The 23,386-nt window shown below is 37.0% G+C and overlaps 1 long non-coding RNA gene across 1 annotated transcript; it reads left to right on the plus strand.

Annotated features, from left to right (window-relative positions):
• The first annotated feature begins 2,356 nt into the window (after positions 1-2,356).
• Positions 2,357-8,361, plus strand: LOC124159842. The gene is made up of 4 exons (XR_006865027.1): positions 2,357-2,457; positions 3,536-3,678; positions 4,913-5,056; positions 6,723-8,361. It is a non-coding gene; the product is annotated as an uncharacterized LOC124159842 (long non-coding RNA).
• The last annotated feature ends 15,025 nt before the right edge of the window (positions 8,362-23,386 follow it).

Below are 23,386 nucleotides of genomic sequence, written 5' to 3' on the forward strand. Positions count from 1 at the left end.
ATGAAATTGCAACTAGCCATAAACTGACAACTTACGGTCAGCTTGTGGCTCGTGGCTTGAGCGTGTGGTACGGAGGGCACGCGATTGCCCTAGCTGCGCAGTACCCACCTTGAGGTTGAAAAAGACGCCCTCGTATTTGGATTTCAATAAATGTTCCATTCCGTGCGCACGTTCTTTTTTTTAATTTTTAGCGATATTTATAGAGAATTTATAGAGCGAATTTATAGAGAGCTGCTATTAATCTATGGACGCTGATTCCATAGATGGCGTTCACGTTCATGTGGTATATTTGTCGCTAATAAATCAAGAATATCTTCTCCTCTGTTAGGTACGGAGGCTATATAGCAATAGGATATGTGATGCAATGCACTTGATGAAAAAGCGTGCAGTAACGCTTCGCAAATCACTTTATACACCTTTATTTCTCACTAGGAAGGAGGCTAAAGGTCTACCGATCTATGGAAGGTACGTTAAAATCTCCACCTACAGTAAAATTTCTTTCAGGATATTGGATACTATTTTATATCGTTTTCAATATCCAAAATCAATGTCTTATTTTAGTTAAGTAGTCTATGGTCCCTTATTGTATTCGGAAAAGAACGAAATTTTAAATATTTCGCTTTTGCAGTTTATTTCCCAATCTTATCCTTGTGATCGCTTATACCATAATAATTAGGCTCTCTCAAAGTATCTTGACGCAAACGAAAGTATCGATGTTGGTATTTTTCACAAGCCTATGTGGAGAAATAATATTGGTAGAATAATCGAATACTCCGAAAATTTTGTTGTACTATATCTGCTGTATTAGTTTACCAAACGACTCAATTATTCCTCGCTCTTCGTCGCACGAGGGGCCGAAAAAATCCTTAAATTCTTCTCTGCTTTCTTCTATGGTGGAAATGTTTGGCTGTGGAAAGTCACACAAAACCATCTAGGGTCTTGCGTAGCTCAGTAATCGTGTCTGAGGCTCTTGGCGAGGGTTAAAGTGGTCAAGTTGCACCATTTGCACAACCCGAGAAAGTCAAATCGATCCTCCGCGCACAAGGAACTCGTAAGCAATACGCGAAGGTCAACTTCGGTGGATAATGGTGACGGCTCCGCCGGGCATGTAGACCGACTTTTGAAAGTGACTATACCTAGATCGCGGAAATAATCTTTCGACTCTATATAGAGGAGGAACCTAAATATCAAATACGAAATTTTCCATGAACCTGTAATACTATTTGGGACGTTTACGTCATTATTCGATGTTTCGTGACATTTAATGACTAAAGAGAATTCTGGGATTTCACAAATAAACTTAATAACATAGTCAGCATTTGATGCGGTGATTACGTTTTTTCGAAGGAAGAGTCAGGCTCTATGCATTCCCCTGATAGGGGTTCTCTGTCCGAAAAATTAATTTGAAAGACATGCATTCCTAACATTCACTGTTTGTAACTATACTCAACGTGCTACTAAAAGTATTTTTTTATGATATCTTAGTTTTCATATAAATGTAATTTGTATTTTTAAGAGTATTTAAAATACTATTGCATATTTTTTTGCATTACAAATACATGAGGAGAGATATTTTGATTTCAAATAGTCTTCGGTCAAATAGCTGTAATTTGCTCGGCCCTGCGAATACACTTCCCTCATTGCAAGGAAAATTTGAAAGATATTCTATTTTTAGCAAAATGGGAATTCCCTTGATTTCATATAAATTCAAGTATATAAATATTTAATTTCTCATTTGACTAGTGAGTTGAATGTAATAAAAAATTCTAATATATTTCGTATCAATTGCTTTTTTTTCTTTCGATGCATTGAAATAAGTAGTACGTAATAATCGTAGCCGTTGATGCCACCAGAAATCAAATTAAATCACAATCAACGTCATTAAAAGGGGAGAACCAAGCCAAAGATCTGCATCGTGTACAATTACCTACAAATAACACAACACCGTCGCTCACGGCCGGAAATTACTCACAATTTCGACCACTGTTTGGAATCAAAGTCATCATTGTATAATCACGTGAACGGAAGAGATTCGATGCACAGAAATAACATGCTATGATTCATTGCAAAGTATTTAGCACGAGGTCATAATAATCACATGACGACGTCATTTATAATCACGTGAACGGAAGAGATTCGTTGCACAGAAAAAATATGCCATGATTCATTGCAAAGCTATTTAGCACGACGTCATCCTCTTGACGTCATTTGTTTATTGGAACTTCTAATAACATTCATACAGTCATTTAACGCAGAGTGTGGGCGTAGACCGGAATTCATCGACTCCCGGGATGGTGAGAGAGTATAAAGGTGGGACTTCTCTAGAGCAGTCCGACATTCATCGGTCGTCGATTGATCGTGTGATCAAGTGGTCCTCCAGCGTACTTCGAAATGTCTGCAATACATTCATCCTTGCTGTGGCACTTCGTAACACGGTAGTTTTCCTGTCGGTCCAAAGTAAGTTACGAAATATTCTTTCATTCCCTTTCTACCCGGTTTTTTTACCCGGAGAAGATTTCTAACCCCCCTGATGTATGTCTTAAAATATTTAACTTACACCTTCAACTCACAATAAGGCCTATTCGCTATCTTTGTGTCTACAAATAATACTTTACTCACTTACATTCCCCTTAGCATTTTTTGAGCATTACCGCTTAAAAAGAACTCCACAAGGAGCCTCGTCTCCACTTAAGTCTCCTCGGTATTTCTACTGAATGTTTAACATCTTCATCAGTGGCGGATACAGATGGGGGTCGCAGGGGCGCGCCCCCAACTGTGAGGTCGCCGGTATTTCCAAACAATGCAAAACCACAGTTGTCACTTTATTATATCTTAAGATGGCATTGTATTTCATTTTTAAATAATCACTAAAATTAAAACCTCCTTAACCTTTGCATGTGACTTTATTCTTTTTTATTACGATAAAAGTAAAGGTAACACAAGTTATCTTTGCGCCCCACTTGAGTTATTTCTGTATCTGCTACTGCTCTTCACCCACCATGCATAATGCTTCCTTGCTTCACACCCATCCAACCTGAACTCTCCATTCTCCTCCATGCCTATGCATCAACGAATAAAGCCATTAACCGCCCTGCTTCTCTAGCGTCCGGGTTTCCGCATCGTGATAAACTTACCTTCAGATAAAAATTTTAACTTGATATTCACTTGTACTCTTACTTCACCCCTCTCCCATCATACCTGTCTGTATCTAAATGTGAATGCACACAAGTGGCGAAGGAATGGGTCATTTTGAAGAAGCAAGATTTGATTAATTCTTCACCAATTTTTTTCAAAAAACCATTCGAAAATTTTTCTTCCATTTTGTTTAAATTATATCTTCACCCTGGCACAATAGGAGACTTAAGATTCTCGTGGTTATACCTGTTAATAATAGCAAAATTAAAACTGAAACAGCTATGTATTAGTAATATTTTTATGTTTTTTCGCTACAATTTTCGATACGTGTCCCGTATACAGATTAACCGTGCATCATTCTTTCACATGACTATTTCATTATTATTTTTATTTCTTTCAGGTAAGCCAAGGAATGAACAAAAGATTGATGACGTGAAAATAAATTCCCAAGGTTACACCACACTAGAGATAAAAATTCAACATCAACTCAGGAGGAATCACCCAAGTACGATCATAATAATGCTTCGTCGTCCGTTCAAACCGGTAAGTAATCCTATGACTCGATGGCCCAATGATATACCATCATGCTTCTTTTACCGCGTCCGATAAGATCGATCATATTGAAACGGTTTTGAATGATTCAGAATTTATTAGAGTCGTAGTTTTAAATCACCTTAAGGAATGCTGACGCTCTGTTTTTAATGTTCTGTCAAGTATTTCAAAACCACTAATACGAACAACAAGAAGCCGATTGAATTTAAATTAGCTAATTCAAAAATAAATGATGCTTCAAATTGCGGAAAACAATACACCTCCGCAGCAATTGGGAGCTGATATGTAACTAATAATAAGGCTCGTGTGTAGTTTTAAGAGTTGAATTGAGATGCACTTTTACCTCAAATTAGGTAATGTGCACGATATGATAAAAATGCCTCTGAAAAGCAGGATTATTTAAAATATTTATCAAGAAAAATATTTAAAAAAAATAAAATATCTCTGTCTTCAATTATCCAACGCTTGCAAGCAAATTTTCCGACACGACACGCTTCTCTCTCATTTCACATCATGGTCATGAGGTTGCATTGCCCCCACTAAAAACATCGGTGGAAGTTCATGCTTTGGTTTCAATAGCAATGAAGCATTTATAAAGCATCCTTATTTCTGCAGTTAAAAACCAAAATAGGGAATAAATGTCCCTATCACTTGCGTGGATAAACACTTCGGCTAAGTAGGGAATGTAATCTGATACAAAATGAACCATTAAAAAAAATAATTTTAAAATTTCGGTACACATTTAATCTCAGGTACGAAATCGAAAGCGCACGTTACAGAAACGAAAAGCAACCGTTAAAATTTAAAATTGGGGAATGAGTGTGGTATGTGAATGCACACAAGTGGCGAAGGAATGGGTCATTTTGAGGAAGCAAGATGTGGTTAATACCTCATCCTTAATATAGAAAACTAAAAGTTTCGTTCCAGCGTAGTTCGAATCTAATGCATGGTATTTGGGATAGTGATTCAGTTAAAAAAAAAAAAAAAACATTCGAAAATTTTTCTTCCATGTTATTTAAATTATACCTTCACCCTGGCACAATAGGAGACTTAAGATTCTCGTGGTTATATCTGTTAATAATAGCAAAATTAAAACTGAAACAGCTATGTATTAGTAATATTTTTATGTTTTTTCACTACAATTTTCGATACGTATCCCGTATACAGATTAACCGTGCTTCATTCTTTCACATGACTATTTAAATATTAATTTTATTTCTTTCAGGTGAGCCAAGGAATGAACATAAGATAAATGAGGTGAAAAATAAATTTCCAAAGTTTCATCACAATGGAGATAAAAATTTAACATCAAATCAGGAGGAATCACCCAAGTACGATCATAATAATGCTTCGTCGTCCGTTCAAACCGGTAAGTAATCCTATGACTCGATGGCCCAATGATATACCTTCATGCTTCTTGTTGGTCGCCGATGTTCCCGTATATTATCGATAATAATTGACGATAAGTGAGGATATTTGCATGTCCCTTAACAGCAAGGTTGAGGGCAGAATAAAACGGCAGGATACAAACGTAAAGCAGTTTATTCCCGCGGTGAAAATATTATTAGTAATTAGATGGATTTGGTGCATTGCGGGTGACTCCCGTAAAAGTTATCACCGCGGCTAGCCCCGGTATACTTTAAAAATAGTCAAGAGCGAACACCTATATGTGTTCTTTGTCCAGGCCTGCTCTCCGGCTGTGGCGCTGTGCGCACGACTTGGACTGCTAGTGGCATCATATGCCCCGCAGTCCAGCAACACCTTGTGCGGTAGTGTCCGCAAATATCCACAGGGAAGAATGACGCCTCGGTAGCTTAAATGGCTAAAGCACTCGACCGGAAATTGGGGGATCCGGGTTCGAATCCCGGTCAAGGCGAATGATTTTTTCTCTGTGGATCTCTCGCACTATTGTGCATTGCGGGTGACTCCCGTAAAAGTTATCACCGCGGCTAGTCCCGGTGTACTTTAAAATTAGATGGATATTGTGGTTGAGAAGATTTTATGAATAGTGCTGTAAACGTGCATTTAAATCACATTTTTCCTCTCATAATCTAGCAGTTGCTAAAATAAGGTCCTTATCCTATAATAATAGTGATAGAAATGGGCAGCTGTAGTGTTTCACAGGAATAATCGTCATTTCATATTTGTCATTTCTCCAGCTGCTCGCTCGCTCGGATTGCATGCCCGACACAAATATAACCTGTAGAATTCGGTCTCGATACCTTAAGTAAATCTTTTATTATTTCCAAAACATCCCTCCTTGTATTGCGATTCAAAATATCGCTTCCTTCTTATTAAAGATCAACTCATTATTACGTATTTCCTAGTTGAGAGTTTCCATCGCCTATCGAGACCGATTTTTGCTCATTTTTACTTTTAAGACCACACCAGGCGATGAAATAGTCGATCACGAACGTATAATATATTTGAAATAATGCTTTGTGAATTCACTTTGCGGTATGGTGACATTATAAATTCAAAACTAAACCATTTAGTATGCAATACAGTACTAATGAAAAAACTCAACCGGTTTCGATATTTTCAGGTCTTTATCTAGAGGTTTACGATTACGCTAAAGACCTGAAAAGAAGGAAACCGGTTGAGTTTTTAATGCATACTGTGTGGACTACAACAAAGTTTGAAAATGAGCATTTTAATTAATAAAAATATATATTATGGACACAGAAATTAACTTGGATGAAATAAATAAATTGTACCGGGTCTGTGAGCCGAATAAAATGTTGTGGAGAATTGCTACCAGATTGTATTTAAATAAATATGAAATCTTTTGTATAATTATTCGCATGTTGTTGTTCGATAACTTTTACGTTTTATATGTCCTTTATTCCTGAAATAAGAATCTCCAAACCAGCAATTCCTATTATCATAAATGTTTCTCCGCATATATATTTATAGGGCCCGGGACCCACCGAAAATTCCCTCTCTCTCCTGCATGACTTTCGGACAGCAATCTTTGTGTGCATGAGACAGTTTAAACACTTATTTACAACTGCATGTTGTAAATCTGTTTTCAGTTGGAATGAGGAAAGCCAAGCAGAGGGAAGATTCGTGGAAGACGCAGCTCACCAGGCGAGAAAAAAATCCCCCATAGGACCCAGCCTATTGCCCAATTGTCTCAGCGCGATGTAAACATCGTCTTCCCTTTCTTCGATGCTAGGGAGACTGAGGCAGAGTTCGGGAGAGAGGAAGAGGAGAGGGCGGGAAGGAAAGAGGAGAAGCTGGAAACCTTGAAACCTGACTCTCTCGCCCCTAGCTCGCCACTCCAGGGGCCATCTATCGGCTGTTTGAGTCTCCTATTTTGCCAGGGTGGAGGTATAATTTAAACAAAATGGAAGAAAAAATTTCGAATGGTTTTTTTGAAAAAAAAATTGAATCACTATCCCAAATACCATGCATCTGAATCGAACTACGCTGGAACGAAACTTTTAGTTTTCTATGCAAAGGATGAGGTATTAACCACATCTTGCTTCCTCAAAATGACCCATTCCTTCGCCACTTGTGTGCATTTACATACCACACTCATTCCCCAATTTTAAATTTTAACGGTTGCTTTTCGTTTCTGTAACGTGAGATTCCGATTTCGTACCTGAGATTAAATGTGTACCGAAATTTTAAAATTATTTTTTTTTTAATGGTTCATTTTGTATCAGATTACATTCCCTACTTAGCCGAAGTGTTTATCCGCGCAAGTAATAGGGACATTTATTCCGCATTTGGGTTTTTAACTGCAGAAATACGGATGATTTATAAATGCTTCATTGCTATTGAAACCAAAGCATGAACTTCCACCGATGTTTTTAGTGGGGGCAATGCAACCTCATGACCATGATGTGAAATGAGAGAGAAGCGTGTCGTGTTGGAAAATTTGCTCGCAAGCGTTGGATAATTGAAGACAGAGATATTTTATTCTTTTTTAATTTTTTTCTTGATAAATATTTTAATTAATCCCGCTTTTCGGAGGCATTTTTATCATATCGTGCACATTACCTAATTTGAGGTAAAAGTGCATCTCAATTCAACTCTTAAAACTACACACGAGCCTTATTATTAGTTACATATCAGCTCCCAATTGCTGCGGAGGTGTATTGTTTTCCGCAATTTGAAGCATCATTTATTTTTGAATTAGCTAATTTAAATTCAATCGGCTTCTTGTTGTTCGTATTAGTGGTTTTGCAATACTTGATAGAACATTAGAAACAGAGCGTTAGCATTCCTTAAGGTGATTTAAAACTACGACTCTAAGAAATTCTGAATCATTCAAAACCGTTTCAATATGATCGATCTTCTCAGACGCGGTAAAAGAAGCATGAAGGTATATCATTGGGTCATTGAGTCATGGGATGACTTACCGGTTTCAACCGACGACGAAGCATTTTTATGATGTACTTGGGTAATTCCTCCTGATTTGATGTTAAATTTTTATCTCCATTGTGGTGAAACCTTGAAAATTTATTTTTCACGTCATTTATCTTATGTCCATTCCTTGGCTCACCTGAAAGAAATAAAAATAATAATTAAATAGTCATGTGAAAGAATGAAGCATGGTTTATCTGTATTTAATAATGATTAATTTGTTAATTTGATGACAAAAATACAATGCATCATAAAACTGTAATAGTGCTAAAAATAAAAACTTTAGATTTACAAATTATATTTGGTTCACAGCTCTTTGTATCCATAGTTACACCATATAGTGATTTTGAAAGTTTCTGCTCAATTTTCCAGCCGAAAACATTGTTGAATGCATTTGCATTTGCATTTGTAGCTGTTTTCGTAGCGTTGGAAATACTGTTTTCAAAGTTAATTAGCACATGGGGATTAATGTTTGAGCTCACTGTAGGGAGTGTAGGCAATGTAGGTAATGCAGGCAATGGGGATAGTGTAGTAGAAGTTTACAAAACCGCGCATAAAAGAAGCTTTATCGATTATAGTTGTAAATTGTCATGATTGAGGGCAAAGTTGCTGATTTCCACCATCTAATTCCAAAAACAGAAGCTGATGTAATCCTAAGAACCGAAAGTTGTTTATCGGATGTAATGCATGAAATAAATTCATATGTTTATCAATAAAAACATAAATTAAGCTTGCATGAGTTTATATACATCTATATAATACCCTGCGAGCCACCTCTAAGGTATTTGGCAGGGGGTGATCAATATCCAGCATGCAGGATTCAATTGGACTCCAACATGCACACCACACAGTACAAAAAACGTCACGCATAATGACAAATTATACTACCATGAGCTATTAGAAATAATAATAAAATTAAGAAACATGCATTTAGTTTTACATAGGTTAGTGAGCTACACTACAAGTTATCCAATCTATTTATGAGTTTTATCGCTGCCGTTATAATCTCTTATTGATCGTGGAAAAAAGACATCCTAAATCTGTCCGTTCTACAATCTATCTTTCTTATTTTATTTATATGATCTGATCTTCCTTGGTATGTTGGCGTCCGTAAGATATGGCTAACTTCGTTAGAAAAGACACGGCTCTTGAATTTATCTAAAAGGTTTTAGTCTAGTTTTCAACCTACTGTCTCACAGAGATTTCCATCCGAGTTTAACTAAGAGATCAGTTACACTAACAAGACTATCGTTAACGACCTTTCACATACGTGGCAGCTCTTCTTTGCAAGGGTTCTAATAGGTCTCTGAACACCTATTTAGGTAAAGACGTTTCTAAAAAGTAGGTGTAATTATTAAGCTAAAAGTTGTAACAATGTGGATGTAAAGAGCTAAGCGCTCCGATTGGCCATGAGATTTACCTGTTGCAGATGCTTTTGACGACTCATGATCTCGAATGCTTTGTCTGCCGTGTACCAAGGTGCATTCGAGGTAACTCGCTACCTCGGTGGTAGTGCGTACTAGCATAAGCCATCCTGGAGTTGAAAAAGTTCGTGACACAATTTTTTCCACACTGTATAAAGACAATAAAATTCGAACCCCGATGATGGAAAAGGGGATTGCAGACGGGTATGTTTGAGCAGAGCAAAAGGTCCTCTCTCTTCACAGAGTGCCTGTGTGCCCACGAGTCGGCATATAGCCCCTTCGAAAATCCTTCGAGCGTAATTCTAACCGTTCCCACGGAGAATTTGCCCCGACATAGATACACAAAGCATCGCCTCCACCACAGATTCTCACGCAGGGAACACAGGTAAGGTTTAGGAAAAAAAGTCCCTTCTCCTCCTCTCGAACTCTCCTCAAACAATCCCCTCACACCGAACTAACACTGCCTGCTTCAAACCATCCCCATCACCTCTCGGGCCTTAAATTATTCAACTTAGGTTTTACCCGTAACCTATCTCACTCTGCCTGCTGCCTGATCCTGATTTTACACCTTTCCCCTATTAAACCGCTTTGTGCCAACGGTGGGGGCGTGGTAGTGGAGTGCGTGAAATATTGGGCTACTGACCAACAGGGTCAAGGGTTCAAAGCCCAGGTGAAGTCATTGGACACCCCCTATAAAATTCCTCGATGGTTGCGCAGGCACAGGAAAAGGAAGTGCCCTCTCTACCCTCAACGTGTGCCACCCTTAATCATTAAGACAATTTTTTTCTATCATAAAATAAATATGAATGTAAAGGTACCCATTTCGTAATTGCATGAAAATCTGCACAAAATTAGACCATTTCAAAGATATCAGTGAAAACCATTGATAATATTATGAATATTATTCGACTTTTTCATATTGAATCACTTGTATCACCTCATAAAAGGTCCGCGGTTTAGCAATGTGATGAGATATGACCGGGAGGAGCGTGAATAGGAAATGTAACATGGAGGAACATTGAGGAATTGAGAGGCCCATAATACGCAAATAAAGTAACAAATTGTAGAAGATATTACCAAATTTTGTCAATTTCATGGTGATTTACTCATTATTTTGTATAAATTCGAGAGTAAAATATCTAGTGACGTCAGAGATCCTTACCCCACTTCAGATTTACCCACTATCAAGAATATTCTCAACTGGTACGGATGCGGGTTGACGAGTGGGTCCACTCAAAGGTTCTTAGGCACTCTTATACCTTTAGGTCCACTCTAGCAGAGCTGGCGGATATTTAACATTTCGCCCAATCCCTACTTCAGTGCTTTCGGAAGGGCACATTAAGTACAACACTCCGTCCGTCGGAGAGGACGTTAAGCCGTGGCCCCCTTGACGTCAATTATTTAGAGCAGCTGACTGTCGACTCCAGTTCTATCTCAACCATTCTTTTCCTACTATTTCTTCATAGCATAAATGACCCAAGCTGCTTGTCACCTCCTCCATACGCATATCTCCAGAATATAATCTGCAGAATCTCAGACTTAAAACGGGCTTCAACTTTCTACACAACATATTGAACTCGACATTTGACTGCCCTAAACACCTGCCTATTCCCAGAATTTCCCTGACCAAGCGCTCACCTTTATATCGCCTCTCCTCCCTCCTAAATTCGCTCCCTCCTTCCATAGATCCTTTTTACCTGTCACGCAAAAAAATCAGCGCACAAGCTTTGACCCATATGTCTGCTAATTGAATGTTATACTTCCCTACTGGTTAATTCTTTGTTTGTTTTTATATTGTTATTGTATTGTGTCTAATTCATGTATGTCATTGTTAAAAGTTTCACTGTAAATTGACGTTACGGCTGTACGTGAAATTTACTTAAATAAATAAAATAAATAAATATCCTTTCTTCAACCAGGGGCGGATTTAGCATAAAGTCTGGGGGGGGGGGACCGGAATCTAGGTCCGGGGAGTATGGATTACCCCGAGAGAGAGGGGCGGTTTTACAGTAGGTACGCTAAACGACAAGAGATTTCTAAACGGTCTTCTTATACATGAGATTTAAAAAAAAAACACAGCAATCACTGTACAAAATATTCTATTTAATTCAACATGAAAGTTATTAACTTATGAAATTAAATGATTGAATATTAGTAATACACAAAACAAAACGAGCGTAATAATGACCGTATTCAAAATCGTGCCACTCCCCTAGATCCGCCTATGCCATACGATTAACGCAGCTCAAACGTCTCTCATCTTTGGAACTTATGGCCATGCATTTTCATATATAGGTATTCCCTTAACTCCTATACAAAAACTATGAAAAACAATAAAAATGAGAGATTTTTGATATAATTTGGGGGGAGGGGTCATGGTCCTTGTGACCCCCATAAATCCTCCCATGGCACCATCATCAAATTTTAGCTTCCAACTTAAGTCATAGGATTTTATTAATTAAAAAAAATATCAAGGACCACTAATAGAAGATCCTTGATTATGCGTGTGAATATCTGTGGGGACTCCAAAAATTGCGATAGAATAAATTCAAATAACCAATACCAGGCTGTTGGCAACTAACGAAAAAAACTGACTATGCGTACATACATTCCCTCGATCGAGCTTCAGAGGAGAATGGTTTTTACCAACTTCACACCGCTTTGGCGCACCGCTCTCGCAAATTATACCTGAGTCTGTGACGTCACATGCCCCATTTTGAACGGTTGAAACGCCGACATTTGAACGGCATTTAATGTTTGCGAGGCTGGGTTAATGTTGTTAAAAGTCGTGAATCGCAATATGCGTATTCGATGGGGCGAGATAGGAACTTTCTTACCTTTTCTTTCAAGGGAAGTTCTTTTTTCATCATATTCTTCATTTATCAAGCTAAAAATGCTGTTAAAAAGTAAAAAAAATGCCGATGTAAAAATAGTTCATTTATCGCTCAATAGTTCATTTGTTTATTTAATCACATATTTCCTGCAGAAAACACGATTGTACTCTCTATCCGCGTTCTCAAATTCTGTAAAAAAAATTGTATCCAAGCATCGGACAAACAAGATTAAAACATTTCTCTTTCCTCCTAGGACTTCCAGCTATACGCTGGATAAATGCAAGCTTAGAGAAACAGGAAATGGTGAAATGACCAATCTCTCTATATGTGCGGGTAACTCTATCTGTTGTGTATAGATCAAAAAGGCCTTTTTGGATCAAAAAGACCTCTCTCGTAAAATACTAAAGCCGTCAAAGGGTGGGACTCGGCCGGGAAAGTTGCTGCGTAGTACGTACAATAAACAAACGAGTGAGTTAAGTTCCAGCCAAATATACAAATATCTGGAAAACAATTACGCTGAAAAATATGAACACGGAAAGTGGTCAAAAAATATTTTCACTCGATTAATGGAGATCCTGATACACTGGTAAGTATACTAAAATATAGCAGGCACAACTAAGTTGAACTGCATTATTGGGTGACATAAATATTCTTTACAATTAACATAACAACTAAATTGAATATGCGGCACACCTATTTGTTATAGATTTGAATGATTGATTACACTGATTGATAAACTAAAAAGAGGAGGAGATGAAAGAAGGTACATTACGCCATTGATCAAAATATCTAGAATACATCTATATTACGCCATTGAGCAACATATCTAGAATACATCTAGATTCAAAAGGATCCAAATGTATGATAAAGATGAATAAAATTGGTTAACCTATGTAAGATTGAGGATTTGCATTAATGTAAAAAACTAGATGAAACTCAAAACAATATATCAGCAATATTAAGAATAATAATACAATATTATTTCTATCACAATTCCAGGTTGGCACTTGCTAAGTACAGTCAGATCATGGGCAAAATTAATTCATGCTTATTCACGTGATTCGCCATCTAGACCAATAAATTTACCCAAATTGATGTACAAGGAAAATTTAATACAAGATCCAACTATTACTAATTGTTGTTATTGAACTATTGCTTATGGCATCAAAATTCTATATCAAAGAGCACAAAATTTAAGGAATAATCTCTCAATAAAATCAAAATGGACCCAGAATACGTCAGGTAGATTAATATGGTTATGCTCATGACAGCACTTTGCACGGTAAGTCAAATTTTAAAGATTGAAGGAAAAACCTCCGTTTATTGAAGGCTTAGGAATTAAACAAAGCAAGATATAGGGAAATTGGATGATTCAGTTGAGCTTGAATTCAATTCATCCCAAATACAACTGTGCATTACAAGCGTTTTCGAAATTCCAATAGAAAAAATATTCTTTTTCTAGTCGTAATATTGCTGAAATATCCTTAACAGCTTGGAGTTAATGTAAGTCCTCAAATGCATATAGGTTAACTAATTATAGTAAACTGTATCAAAAATTTTAACCTTTAGATTCTAAATGTGTTCACCCATTAGGGGTCTTGGTCAGTGGCAAAATGTAGCACCTTCTTTTTAGGAAATCTCCCTTTGTGCTTGCGTTCACACTAATTTTTTTATTAATTTTGTATCATATAAATTGGCACTATGGAATTATTTAGAGGATTGAAATGTAGCAACCTTGTTAGCAATAACTTTATTGAATCATAAAACAGCTAGAGGTTTACTAGCATGGGTAAGTTGTTGAAGAAATAATGTTTAATAATTCACTAAATAAGCCATGGGATTCGTCAAAATTTGACGCCAAAGAAGGTATTCTTAGCGTTGATTTAGACCGCTACCACATTCAAATACGCCTACACCAAATCTAGCACAAAAAGACCAAAACTACACGTTATCCTGCGTATTTTGATACATTAGTAGATACTCACGCAAGGCTTTTTCCCGCCCTAATCCGATAGCCGGAATAACCACAGCTTTCGGACAAAACTATCACAGCTACCACTTCACACAGCCGTCATTGGGTTTCCGACCTCCCTCCCTTCTTTGATATACGAGCCCCTTTAACGCGGGCACAAATCGAATGTGGTCCACCATTTGTAAAGAGCAGCTCCCGATCCACCATCGCTTTGAGATCCGACCACCCTTAAAGAATTATCCCCAAACGGTGGTGATAACAATTCACTCTCTCACGAAAGCATTATCGCACACCCCTCTATGCTTCCTCATTTATCTCTTTCCTCCCACATCGGTCGCTTCCGTATTCCGCAATTTTATGAACGTGAAAAAGGGATCGAAAAAAGGTCCACGCCTACACCAAATCTAGCACAAATAGACCAAAACTACACGTTATCCTGCGTATTTTGATACATTAGTAGATACCCACGCAAGGCCTTTTCCCGCCCTAATCCGATAGCCGGAATAACCACAGCTTTCGGACATATGCTTTCACAGCTTTCTTATGTACCATACCGATTATTATTCCAAAAATGACCAGTCACTGGTTGTTCCGCCAGAAATGGACAAAAACCATGACATTTTTGTGCCTTAAAATAAGCATTTTTGGTCCCGCACATAATTTATAGCAATGTCAATGGATCGTTATGTATAGTCATCTTTTAATATGTTTGAGTTTTCCTTAATCGAGGAGAAAAGAAGACCGACCAAGGTAGATTGAAGCAAATAAGACCTGTATCTTCTTATGCATAAACCCGCGGAAGCATAGGTATATAAATATCTTTTCGTATACACCTGCTAATGTTAAACATTACCTTTACGTGTATTCTGCAATTTTTGACCGTCAAAAAGAGTCGAAAAAGTCCTCGAATTCGTTCGTTTCTATTCCGAAAATGACCGGCCCTGACATTTCCGCGGAAAATGAACAACAGCCAAGGAAAGGCAAGTATTTATTTCAAACAAAATTTTAGCAAAATCAAAAAGGTTGAATGAACCGTTTTAGTTTCTTGATTTGTGATTCGTACGAGGTTTAAAACTATACCACTAGTTTTAATTTAAAGATATTAAAGATATTGCTTAAAGATAATGCTATTAAAATATGTATTTAAGGTATTTCATCCAATCAGTGTTACGCAAGTGGCATTTTCTTGAGTCTATGATGATAGAGTGTATGACATTGTACGAATTTGTGATTATAGGGTATTACTGTTCTACTGAAAGATACTTCACTGAAACTTGTATGTGAAATTGTATTACTGCACTCTTTTTCTCTATATCCCTAAGGCGTTCCATTAAATATTCTTTGTTAGCATTTTTCAATAATATTTCCATGATGTTTAAATTCTAAAAATAAATTCAAGTGGCCACCATGACTACCACAGGCATTTATTTTGTGGATAGAATTCTCGGGAAGTGTGAACACGTCTACTTATAGGAAGAACGGACTACTTATACGAGGTTTAGGTTGGGTTGGTAACGCAGATTATACACCTCGAACAGCTGGTACGTTTAACATGTGTCTTGCTAAATAGCATTTTGTACAATTTTTGCGATTAAAAACGACTTTTTTTCTAAAAAAATCAAGATGTTCTCCGCCTATAAGTACCATACAAATAGAACTATAAACCCACAAAAGATTCAGATGATGGCACATTGCCGTCAGCATAGCTGCAATACGCGAAGTTTGAATGCTTGAAAAGTTAGGTTAGAAGCTATGTGCGCAATACGAACAGTCCCGGTCAAGGCAAGTTTGGGCAATGTGCGGAAAACGGACGTTCTTATCTAGCGAGGCAGGTAAAGGAGTCCACATCATTCATTTCCCCTATTTTGGACCTCGCGACACCTCCACGTACACACAGCACTCGTTGCTCCATTGAGAGATCTCTCTCGAGGCCATCTGTTGGGTCTGCCCGCCCCTGCAACGATCCCTCCATTGTCCCTCCTCGTTGACACTACATCACCGTTTTTTTGTGCCGGATTTCTCTTGGCTATCGCCCTCCCCTTCATCTCCCCTTCATAGGACCTGAGTAGATTAGGCCTCGTTCGCAGCAACTTTACATTCCCGTGAATATGGGGCTGAATACTTGAAAAGAAAGTCTAGTGGGTTACAACGTGATGGAAATAATTCTAGCGAGAGCTAAGAGATTTAAGTTCCAGCCAAATACACAAATATCTGGAAAACAATTACGCTGAAAAATATGAACACGGAAAATGGTCAAAAAATATTTTCACTCGATAAATGGAGATCCTGATACACTGATAAATAAACTAAAATATATCAGGCACAACTAAGTTGATCTGCATTATTGGGTGACATAAATATTCTTTACAATTAACACGCAGTAAAATGCTGCCATCATGGAGTTCTAAATTGAATATGCAGCACACCTCTTTGTTATAGAATTGAATGCACTAAGTGATAAACTAAAAAGAGGATGGTAAATTACGCCATAGATCAACATATTAGATGATAGAGATAAGAGAGAGATAAGCAACTAAAATGGAAATTTTTGACCACTTACTATGAAATGCATTCATTTGCAATAGTATTAAATTAAAGGGCAAAATTCTAAGATGGCAGCACATCATCTAGCTTTAGGACCAGAGTTAATCAGCAATGGGATCGGTTCGTAAGTTTGACCCTTACGAGGCAGACGGTGCTTGAAAGACTGAAAATGGTATTCGTGTCGCCAGTCATTTTCAAACCAAAGCAATGAAAAAGCTTGTTATTAGGGATTGACCGAATTTAATCGGTCTCAAGTATTTCCAAAAATTTCTTTCACTGCCCAAGATGTAATCAGTAATTTTTAGTACAATTTTCTTCCAGTTAATTTCGGAAAATTAGGTCTTTGATATCAGGTAGTTTTTCTGTGATGAGGATTACGTGACTACTTTTGCCTGGATGCCTAGAGTCTTCGGCAAACGTGTTAGTTCCCAACTACTACATGAGATTTCTCTCCCATTAATACCTCATTAAAGAGTTGTGCAAGAATGAATATATTTGAAAAGAAATTATCACTAAGAAATGAAAGGAAACTAAAAAAATCCTGAAAGCTTGTAATCCTTCCTGTCCAACCTAAAATTGACATCAGCACTCAAATAAAACTTGACTTATAATTATTTTTTCTTTAGAGAAATGTGGGAGTAATTAGAGGTGTAATCCCAATATACCTATTTAGATATAGTCCTCACTTTTCTCAGGTTACTAGCCATTAATTATAAAAAAAATATGTAGGTATATGTAAACAAAGAATAATAGAAAACGGGACTTTCGAATATTTCGATGAAGCAGCAGCGTCATCTGCTTGGTCGAAGGTATTCAGGCACAAAAAAACATTCGAACTAATTACGTGCTTCCTATTTCCTTGGTTACTATGCTTATATATATTAATTTTGAAATTGTCTTAAAATTAATCATTCATATTGCTGTATCAAAAGTTTCAATCCATAAATGTACAAATCGGCGGATGTTTTTAATTGCACTGGACAAAATATTTTTAAAAAATCGCTTAGGACATTAATCTGTTTTCACACATTAACTACCACGGTTTAAAAGTATGAAGGGAAATCTATAAGACATGAACACAATTTTTTGATCCACAGATCGCTTCCTTTGATAGATTGCTTGGGCCATATTCCGTGTCTCACACGTTATGAGTTCCCTACCTGAATTTTTTCCTTAGCATCCGATCCGAGAATTCTTCTACGACGTAAAATCTTTCCACGCCTAAGCCGGATTCTGCCAAGTTCCCTATCTCTTGATTTCGTTCCACCCTCAGATTTCCACCCTCAAACTTACACCCGAGGATTAACATAACGACGCCCTTTTCCTGGAATTCCGTTCGAGTACGGTTTTTTCAGTATTCGACGTATCCTAGTTGTAACGTGCCTCGGATTTTCGTCTTGATTTATCAAAATGTTTGCAAACCAAACTTTGCGCGATGTCTAAAACGTCATTCATAGAAGAAGCTTTCCACAAACAATGTCATTCACGCTTCGAAAATTGTATCACCAAGTCTTTAATGACACGGTAAATAGACAAAATTAAGGCCAGCAGATATATTTTCTTAAAAATTTGGTCTTTGACACGTAATTTAAGCTTATGAAACACATCAGGTCCAGATCATATTCAAATATTTGAAACGTGGGATTTAGCTTCAACAAATTTTCGCCAATCTACCAGTTTGTATTATAGATGAGGAGAAAATTGGGTCTAGGTGATAGATTTTGTGAGCGTGATAAAGTTATTTAATTCATTACCCACGTCGAATGTCACAAAGTTGTTCTCCGTAGGCATAATTTTTTCACCTTTTTTAATAAGTTATCATTTTTTATTTCATCCCATTTGGAGTTTCACAACGGTGCACCTGCCACATTTAGTTCATTGATAACATATTATTGCCGACAGTCATAATACGCCAATATGACTTGTGCACGGAGAAAATGCGTTGAATGGGAGAAACATTCTCAAAAAGATAATCGCTCGTCGTATTTTGCAAATTTCAAACACATAAATCACTCTGCTTCCTATTTTATCAAATGAATATCTTATTCCTCTTGTTACAAAACTCTAAAACAGGAAGAGAAAGTAAAAGTTCAGAGTTGATATTTTTTTGATAAATAATGGTATCTATTGCGTGCCACCTGTCTAAATGGCAGAAGAATGCCAAAAAGATTTCGCTTAGTCCTTTGCTGTCACCTGAGAATTCAAATTACATGAGTCTAAAATGTTGTCCAGCTCATGCATGTGGCGCCATAAATTAGGTATGGTTAAAGTGGCACCGTCACGCCTCAAAGCCATCAAACATACCCCGAAGTTGAATTAATGCTGCCACTCAAAAGAGTATCTGGATAATGTTAGATGGTATCTAGAGATGTCTAGATAAAAAGACATTCATTATTCGCGAGAAATAATTTAAACGCAGCAAATTTCTGCATGACATAACGCAGTTGTTATCAAACAATCACCCAATTTTCTTCTCATTTATCAGTTTGCAATAAAACACATACAATGGGAACGGAAATATTTGGAATTTGCAGTTTGTACAACACAGGCCACACTGGAATAAAATCAATCAGTAAAAATGAAAACAGGTCATACGAAATATTTCTCTGACATTATTTCCAATAGGTAAGCGAATGAAACGAATAAAGATACATTTAAATCAAGTCACGTTATCTATAGATGATAATCAGTCAATCACTTTTTTGTATAGTAGCGAAGTAAATCGAAGTTGCACGCAACCATAATTAAATAAATATTGTAAAAAATTCAACTTTGACTTTCATTAAAAAAAAGGACTGGTTGAGTAAACACACTCAACTACTTTGAGAAAATGAAAGATCATGCTGTTAACCCTCCGTCGGGCGCAATGGATCTGACTGGCACAGCACCGCTTTGAATCATTTCTCCGCGCCACTAAGGGACAGAGACCCTTGGTGCTTATGGTAGCTTTTTGTTTTGAAACGCTCTATGCTCCCTATCAATTTTCGTGGCAATGCCGAAAGAACAGCTGCGTATTTTTCAGCATTATTAAGCCAAGTAATGGCACAATAAAACAAAATAAAAGCATTATTAGATAAATAAGATAGCAAAATAGAAAAAAATAGAAAACAGGCTACATTGGAATAAATTCAATCAATAAAAATGAAAACAGGTCATGCGAAAAATTTCTCTGGCATTATTACCAATAGGTAAGCGAATGAAACGAATAAAAGATAACATTTAAATCAAGTCGCGTTATCTATAGATGATTATCAGTCAATCACTTCTCAGTATATGGCCTAAAGACTGATCTTATAGAGTTCACCTGCTAAAATACATTACGTATAATAATATTTTACAGCCTAATGAGCACGTTAAATTGCACCTTACTGGATCGGTCCGGGGCCGTATGACTGTGTCTAAAATATACAAAGCAAATAAGTCATTATTTTAGTTTTCTTTTACACAAATAATGGCGCTTTAAAATTTAAAGGTGTACCACTGAGCCATGCTAAGAGTTAATAATGTCTTTTCAAATCTTTGCCTGTCAGGCACATTGCGCCTGAACTTAGCAATTCAAATATTACGCCTGACGGAAGGTTTATAAATCCAAATCCTCTGGCATAATTAAAAAAAAACAAATAATTGTTTGTACTGTGGAAAATAAATACGAAAGGCAAGCCCAAACCAGAAAGGAGACCGAAAAATCATATTCAAACACACATGATGGCAATTTTAAGATAATTAATACAGAAAACAGGTAAAGAATGAAGAATTCCTAACCTTTCCTTCCACGATTGAATAGTAAAGCTTAGAAAATTCACTTTTGATTATTAATACCAACAAGAGTTCTCATTGTGAACCAAAATGCACTCGAACATAATGCTAATATATTTTATACTTCTTTTTCACCAATGAAATGAATGAATTTCCACCAATAAAATGGTAAGAAAAATTAATAACAAGAACAGGTATAGTGCTGAAATCATCGATAGTTTAAAATCAAGAAGTATTCACTGGCATGTAACAGCGATTGAAGTAGTTAATGGTAGATATAATATACCTAATAATGCCTAATAGTACCTAATGATAGATATAAAATAGATGCTAGCATATTCGATATCAATAGACTTCGGCAGGTATTCACCTATGATAGTGAAAGTTGGCACATTTATGAATTTCGCCATACCCAAAAAAGTACTCGCAGCCTATGGACTGCGAAGGTGGCATACGATGCCATTTGGTTTCGTAACCTAAGCGTTGGGTTTGGTGCAGATGTTTTTTTTTTCATTTTATAAAAGTACTTACACTAAAGATAGATGGCTGTGTTTTTTTACCGATAGATGAATAAATAAGGTTTCTAATTTAATTGATCGATTTTAATTCACGGATCGAAATTGCATGAAATTACTGTTCACCTTTAAAATACCTTACATCAATCTCTGAAATCAACAATAGATTTCCTTAGAAACCAGTTACAAAATGAGTAAATAGTGGTTGAGTGCAATGTAATACATTTTCCATTCGGGTTTTGCTGAGTGCTTCACGCTGTATGAATAACTACTCCTCTTTTGTATACTATTTTTACGACTATAGACATTGTACTACATGTAAATTATACTGCTGTGCGGTAAAACTGAGTATATTAACTCTAATACCATTTGCAGGCTTTCTCATGTCACACTCAGGTAAATCATATATTCAGAATTAGCATTTTTTTATTCTAACTTTTAAGCCATTTAAGCGCATTTCCTTGCAATTTAACCTACTATACCAGTAGAAATCAATTAAACAGACCATATTATCAATCGGTTTTTGGCAATAGCGAATAGGCGACGACACGTTCAGGCGTGATATCCAACGCGTCCGAATCCTCCTGGTCACCAAAATAATAAAATAATCAAAGAAGGCATTCTCATGTCACACTCAGTGCAATAAAATATTCAGATTTATCATTTTCATACTTCTTAATTTCAAGGGATCGGTTCCCTGTGTAAAGTAACCAGATGTACCACTAGAAGGCAATCCCGTGAACCATATTATCTTTCGGTTTTTTGTCAAAAAAATAGACAAGCAAGATGTTCAGGCATGATTGCCAATGCGCCCGAATCCTCCACGCCACAAAAAAGCGTAAGAAGAGGAGCCCCCTTAATCCTTCGCAGCCACAAGAATTGTCGGAGTTCGCGGAGAAATGCATTTACAAACGCCGGTTCCCTCGGGTATCCTTTCTCACATAGAGATCTCAGATGCGAGCGAGGTGTTGGGTAGGAATGGGACTGGCGCCTGCGATCGCAGCTTCCTGTGCACACAGACGCCGGAAGCTATGCAGCAGGTATATTTACATGAGCGAGAAAGAAGGATAAAAATGTAATCACATTCGGCTCCCAGCTTGGAGGCCGGCGTTGCCAATCCACACCGACTGGCATCACCTATATCCTCCTTTCGAGGTAAGAACGAGCCGGTCCCTTTAAACATTACAAAAAGGAGTCAAGAAAATCTATGTAAAGCAAATAATAACTAATACCATCACCGCATGCAACACTCGTCTGCTTCTGGCGCATGGATAATGTAAGTTTAGATCGAAAGATGCATGGGAATGGATTCTAAAAGGTTTAACCCATACTCGCTGGTTTTAGAACAGATAACAACGGTTTATGTTCACTATTTTACGACAATGGGGAACAGCATGAAATTTGTTCATCGTGCTAGTTAGTCTCACTGAATTGACGATTTTCGCACGAGTCCACATATATAAGCTAAAACTCTCCTAGTACTGAACAAACGCTACACAAACTTCACTAAACGCTATTTAAAAGTGTTCCGTATTTCGCTTGAAGTCACGTGACCTGAAACGCCGCCAGACGTCACCGTGCTGTATACCATTCACTTCCCTAAGAGAATAGAGCGATAGAGCCTTGATTGCAAGATATCGAATTAAGAATCAACAACGAGATTTGTTGTAATTCCTCAAAGGACAAATTGATTTAAGAGGGATTTAAGAAGCCACATTACGACTGTTGACCTTTTGTCGACTCCCTTATGGCGGCTAATTACCTGAATGAATAATGATTACTTCGTCACTACCGCGATGCGTGGAGTAGAAGCAAGCAGGTACCTAATTAATTACGCGATTAATAAAAATTATACTACCAGCGTTTTAAAATATTTATTTGTTGGCCAGTAAGATTAAAAAGATTCATTGCTAGTTGAAAATCTATTTACGTACTTACTTATTGCTAGTAACGTACCAATCAGAACTTAGAGAGTTTTACCCAATCAGACGGAGTTGAGATTAATAATAATCGTTTAAAGGTAATAAAAAAGTATTTGATAGACACAGATATAAGTTTCAAGTACTATTTGCGCTTTATTTACTCACGTTCCTGTTTTAAACGGCAAAAACGAGTCGAAATTTTAGATTTTGCGTCGACATGCAGCGAAAGTTATTGGCATCACATTAGCAAATATTGAGTTTACCTTTCCAAAATCCTTACCTCGCATAAGCCTTATTTTGCCCCGTGTTTTAATCCTAATCAGTATTTATTCACGTGCAAAGCCACTTTCCTTTATAT

The sequence above is a fragment of the Ischnura elegans genome, chromosome 5 (genome assembly GCF_921293095.1).
Source record: "Ischnura elegans chromosome 5, ioIscEleg1.1, whole genome shotgun sequence".
Lineage (NCBI taxonomy): Eukaryota > Metazoa > Arthropoda > Insecta > Odonata > Coenagrionidae > Ischnura > Ischnura elegans.